We start from the raw sequence: 6000 nt of genomic DNA on the forward strand, positions 1-6000 counted from the left end.
TCAGGAATAATCACATCTAATAAAATCATATAGTGTCACACATTTCTGTATTAGTTCCACTTCTACTTAAATCTCTACATTAGCTATACATTCAGAATATAATTGCAGATACTATTAGCACTCATGGCATTTCTCCTCATGATTTGTGCTTACTACAGGTAAGTGTGATGCACTCATACATTTAGGTCAGTTTGCGCTCTCTCAGTTCCCCCCTTTGATGACCTCTCGGGGTCATCACTAACATTTAAACTGCAGTTATTGGTAGCATAACTTGTCTCTGCGCTTCCAGAGCCCTCAGACTCCTGTACTGATTATCTTGTATGGCAGCCAATCTCTGCAGCTGCTCTCTTTGGGCCCTTTCTGACCTTCTTGTTCTGTACCATTTGAATACCCTCACCAATCCCCACAATATGATCCCACAGATCAATATTATGATGACAGGTTTTAGTATATACCACACAAAGCTTTTGCCTAGGGTGGAGATCCACCCTCCAACTTCCCTCATTCCGTGGCCCACCTTTTCCCAGACATTTTCTCTACTCAAGTCTTCGATCTCTTTGTGAATATCAGTTATGTTCCTAATAACTTTCTCAAGGGGCTTTGAATTGTCTGGAATGTAAGTACAACATTCCTGGACCTTCAAAGCCTTACAGACTCCGCCCTCTTTTGCTAGTAGGACATCTAACGCAAGACGGTTCTGAAGAACCATAGCCCTTATCGATTGCATCTCTCCTTCTACCAGCATTAAGGACTGAGCAGTGCTGGCAGACAACCTGTCGACGACTGTTGCCAGTCGTCTAATTTTAACATCATTAAGGATTAGACCCAAAAGAGGGAACATAGCTCCAAAGACATCTCCAACCATTTCTGCATCTCCTATATCTCTCCTTCCCCTCGATGATGCCTTGCCCTCAATGATCTCTAAGTCTTGTGCATGATATATTTTGGGGAAGACAATTGCTAGGTAACATGATCCATACCAGTTGTCAGGTAGTCTCACGTAGGCATTTCTTCCACATACAAAATACACATTTGGAATCACTTGCATTCCCTTCAGGAAATCTTTAGTATAGTACTCTATATTGAAAGCATGTTCACAGTCGACTTCTCCCACGTATACATTTTCATAATACGTTTTAGCTCGATGAAGACATAGCTTTCCTCTCTGCGTCTTATCTAAAGCTATTGGACCACTACTACCCTTTCTCTTGTGTGCCTTCTCTTCCTCGGTCCAATCTGTTTTCCATTGTCCTGATTTTTTCAAAATCTTTTGTCTCCTGTAACGATCATCCACCTGCCCTATGAACTTCTTCTCGACTTCTGACACCTTGCATGTCAGGTTATTTCTACGGGCATGTGAAGTATCTAAGGTAATCCAAGGAATGAAGAACTTGGCCAATCTGTCTTCACTCTTCCAGTAGTCCCATTTGTTCATCTGCTTATAATTTGGGACTTCTGGCAACACTGAATCATAGTTGGAGAAATAGTATTCAAAACTATCTCTCTCATAAAATATACTAAGCAATAAGCTACATGTAATGCCATATGTCAGCGGGAGGTGATGATATCTAATGCCTTCATCTACAGACGCCGGCAACTGCATGCAGACGTAACAGTCCTTAACCTCCATGGCATCCACGTATTCATATAAGAGTTTAGCATAAGCATTTGACCTAAAGTCTCCTTGGGACTCATCTACGTGTAACCTGCGGGCTTCTGCAGCTAATAACGCTTTCTCTTGAGTGTTTTCCCTTTTCTCACCAGCAACAGTGGGTGTAAGCGTTTCTACAGATTTCACATCAGTTACCTTCGCCTCTTCCTCATGTCCCTTTACATAAGAAATTGTTACCACTAAAGCTATTAATATTATCACTCCTACTATTAGTGTACCTATTATACATTTAGCTCTGCGGTTCTGGGTGCCGGCTTCCATTTCGTCAGACAATATGGCTCTCTCTTATTTTAGCAAAAAGTTCTTTTCTTCTCGTTCCTTTACAGTCTCTTTTTAATCCTTTTGTCTTTAGAATCCACACAACTGGAAGCTGACAACCTTCTTCGCAAAAGTCCTTTAACAGTTCAATAAAGACAACCCTAGCCCTTCTCCATCAACTCAAGGGAAGTTCCCTAAAATTCTCTGCTTCCTGGGCGCTAGGTAATCTTCTTTTTCTGCTCGCTTTATTTACAAAGTCCTTTAACAGTCTACTATCAAGTTTGTGCCTGCAGCTTCGATAGCAAAGTTCAGTATTTCCAAACGAAGATTGTGCTCTTCATGTGCTGTTATCGTTGTACCAAAGTCGGGGAATTGCAATTCTGAGAGAAACATGTGTTTTAACTTGCTGAGGCGGGGAGGTCTGGGGAGCATGAATGTTAGTGACCCTTCTTGTTCGACTCCGGGTACCAACAGTCGTATTTCCACGGTGACGATGGGCTCAGAACTGGACACCACCACCGCTCGGATCCTCCCTGTCTCCTGTTTCACAGACATTTGTCGCCAGATATGTCCACTCAGGTGTGGAGTATCTTCTGTTAGGCACACGCACTCTTCTTGACCTTCTTCGGTCCGGTGCTTCAGCGCCCTGAGCACCTTCTTCCGGGTCTGAGTCTTCTGATATCGGAGGAAGGGTTACCTCTGGAGTTGACCTCAGGCTAGAGCTCCTTCTTTGCGGCCAATTAGCTTCTCCACGTGCCCTTCTACTCCTTCTCCTTCTTGTCTGTTCTCGCTCTCTGTCAGACCTGTCAGTGTCTGACTAGTACTCCCAGCTACTTTCTCCTTCTGTAGCGTCGTCTGTTTCGCTGTTGTACTGACCGTCCTCAGCTTGGTCAGACTCGTTCCCTGCTTCCGCTGGCACCTCTACAGCTTGGCTAGCCCCCTCTATGGCTTCTCGGTCCTCTGCTGGACGTCTATCCGAGAGAGGAGCTGTTTCTTCCAGAGGTGCTGGAACCCTTCGCGTATGTGACGCGTGGATCCAATTGGGCAGGCCTCCCACCTTCACAGCCGTGTTCGTGATCAGGATGATCTGGAAGGGCCCACGCCAACGAACATCCAGGCAGCTTCTTCTCACATGTTTTTTCACCAGGACCCAGTCCCCAGGGTACAGGTCATGGCACGGGCCCTGGCACGATGGAACCTCGGCAGCCTGCACCTGAAGGGACACAGAACGAATGGCGTCAGACAGCCCCTTACAATAGTCCAGGATCATATCATCTGTGATATTTAACAGTGCAGCAGTTGGGACAGATGGCAGCCTCATTGCTCTCCCCATTAACACCTCATGTGGTGACAACCCCGTTCTTCTGTCTGGGGTACTACGAAGGCTCATGAGGACCAATGGCAGGGCGTCAGGCCAACTCAGGGTCGTTGAGGAACAAACTTTTGCTATTCTGGCCTTGATCGTGCCATTGATCTGCTCCACAATTCCTGAGGCTTCTGGTCGGTAACTGCAATGCAATTTCTGATCTATGTTCAGAGCTGCACAAATCATCTTCACAAGCTCGCTGTTGAAATGCGTTCCCCTATCTGATTCCAAAAAGGCCGGCACCCCGAAGCGCGGAATGAGTTCCCTAAGCAGTAACTTGGCCACTGTGAGGGTGTCGCACCTACGTGTAGGGTATGCCTCAACCCATCTGGAGAATACACAAACAACCACCAGGACATAGCGGAGGCGGTTGCACCTCGGCATTTCAATGAAATCTATCTGCATTCGATTGAATGGACCTCCAGACCTTCCTATGTGACTCAGTGCAACTGGTGTTCTTTTTCCTACGTTCAGCTGCTGACAGGTCACACAACGCTGGCACACTGCTTCTGCTGCTATTCTAAACTTAGGATTGTACCAAGTCTGTCTAAACACTCTCAGCATAGCATCTCTCCCTAAGTGTACGGGACCATGTATGAGTCTGGCCATTGGACTCACCATCTCATTGGGCAACACTGCTCTGCCGTCTGCTGAGACCCAAAAATGGGACTCACCCATTACACATCCTGCCTTTTCCCATGTTTCTTTTTCAAAATCAGGAGCATTTTCTTGCATGTTTGACAGTTCATCCCAAGTATCAACAGTTTCCAATATCATGGCTAATTCAGTCCTTACATTTATTCCACCCACTTCCACCTCTGTGAAAGAGTACCCTTGCTCCGCGCAATACCGCGCAACTTCATCAGCATATCTATTGCCTTTCGAAACGAAGTCCTCATTTCTGGTATGTGCGGTGCACTTTACAACTGCTATACCTGCTGGGCATTGCAACGCCTCTAACAACAGGCGCACAAACTCTCCATTGCGAATGGGAGAGCCTGAAGAGGTCATGAACCCTCTTTGAGACCATAACTGCCCGTAATCATGAACCACCCCATAACCATATTGGCTGTCGGTGTATATGGTGACTCGAATTTGATTGCTTGCCAAGCAAGCACGTGTCAAGGCAATAATCTCGGCTACCTGAGCGGAGTGTACTCCTTCCAGGCACCCAGCTTCCACAACTCCAGTAATTGTACAAACAGCATAAGCTGCTCTCAACTGCCCAACTTCGTCTCTTACACATGAGCCATCGACAAAGAAAATTTCGTCTGGGTCGGTCAGTGGCTCATCTACGATGTCGGGTCTGGGTTTGGTGCATAGTTCAGTCACATCGAGGCAGTCATGGTCTGTACATTCATCATCATCCTCGATATCATTTGGGAGTGGCATCAAGGTGGCAGGGTTCAAAACAGAGCATCTCCTAAGGGTCACATTCTCTGCAGCAAGAATAACTTGCTCATAGCGCGTGAGCCTGCTGTTGGTCAGATGCTGTGTTTTGGTCCTGGTCATCAACAGTTCAACAGAATGGGGCACGCACACCTCTAACGGGTGCCCCATGACGATATTTTCACATCTCTCAATGCTGACACCCGTTGCAGCAACGGATTTGAGACATCCGGGCAACGCTGCGGCTACTGGGTCTAAAGTAGCCGAGAAATAAGCAACTGGTCTACGGGCATTCCCATGGATTTGGACTAACACAGACAACGCGCAACCTTCTCTCTCACAACAGTAAAGCAAAAATGGTTTATTGTAATCAGGCATTCCCAATGCCGGAGCACGACACAGGTCCTCTCGCAGCTGTAAGAATGCCATCAAACAGTCTTTGTCCCATGGTACCGGGTCGCTCACCTCCTTGTGCGTCAGTTTTTGCAAGGGCTTTGCTTTCAGTGAAAAGTTCGCGATCCACTGTCGGCAATAACCCACCATCCCTAGGAACATCCTGACCTCTCTCTGTGTCCTAGGTGCATTCATTTTCATGATCGCCTCTATCCTGTCTGGTGACACCTTTCGTTTGCCTTTCTCTATTCTGTGTCCCAAGTACTGCACTTCTGTCAGGCAGTACTGCAATTTTCCCGGGGACACCTTGTGCCCATTGGCAGCTAGGTGATTTAACAAAGCAATGGAGTCCTCCCTGCAAGCTTCTTCTGTTTCTGACGCCACGAGGAGGTCGTCTATGTACTGGACCAGAACTGACTTCTGGGGCAGCACTAGACTTTCAAGATTTTTCTTCAAAAGCTGGTTAAAGATCGATGGGCTCTCTGTATACCCCTGAGGAATGCGACACCATGTTAGGACGCGACCTTCCAGCTTAAATGCGAAAAGAAAATGGCTTTCTTCGTCCAGAGGGATCGAAAAGAAAGCCTGACAAAGATCGATCACAGTGAACCACTCAGCTTGGAATGGAATCTGAAACAGTATCACTGATGGATTCGGTACCACTGGACAACACGAAACGACTATGTTATTAATCTTTCGAAGGTCCTGTACTATCCGGAATTTCCCATTTGGTTTCTGCAGACCCATAATCGGGGAGTTGCATGGACTACCCACGATTTCTTTCAGTATTCCCTGTTTAATCATGGACTCGATCACGGGTTTTATGCCTGCAATCGTTTCTGGAGTCAATTTATATTGGGGTGTTCTTGGGAACTCAGCATGCGGTTTCACTACAATTTTCACTGGGTCCACCCCTTTGACC

This window comes from Lissotriton helveticus, chromosome 3_1, assembly GCF_964261635.1.
Source record: "Lissotriton helveticus chromosome 3_1, aLisHel1.1, whole genome shotgun sequence".
Lineage (NCBI taxonomy): Eukaryota > Metazoa > Chordata > Amphibia > Caudata > Salamandridae > Lissotriton > Lissotriton helveticus.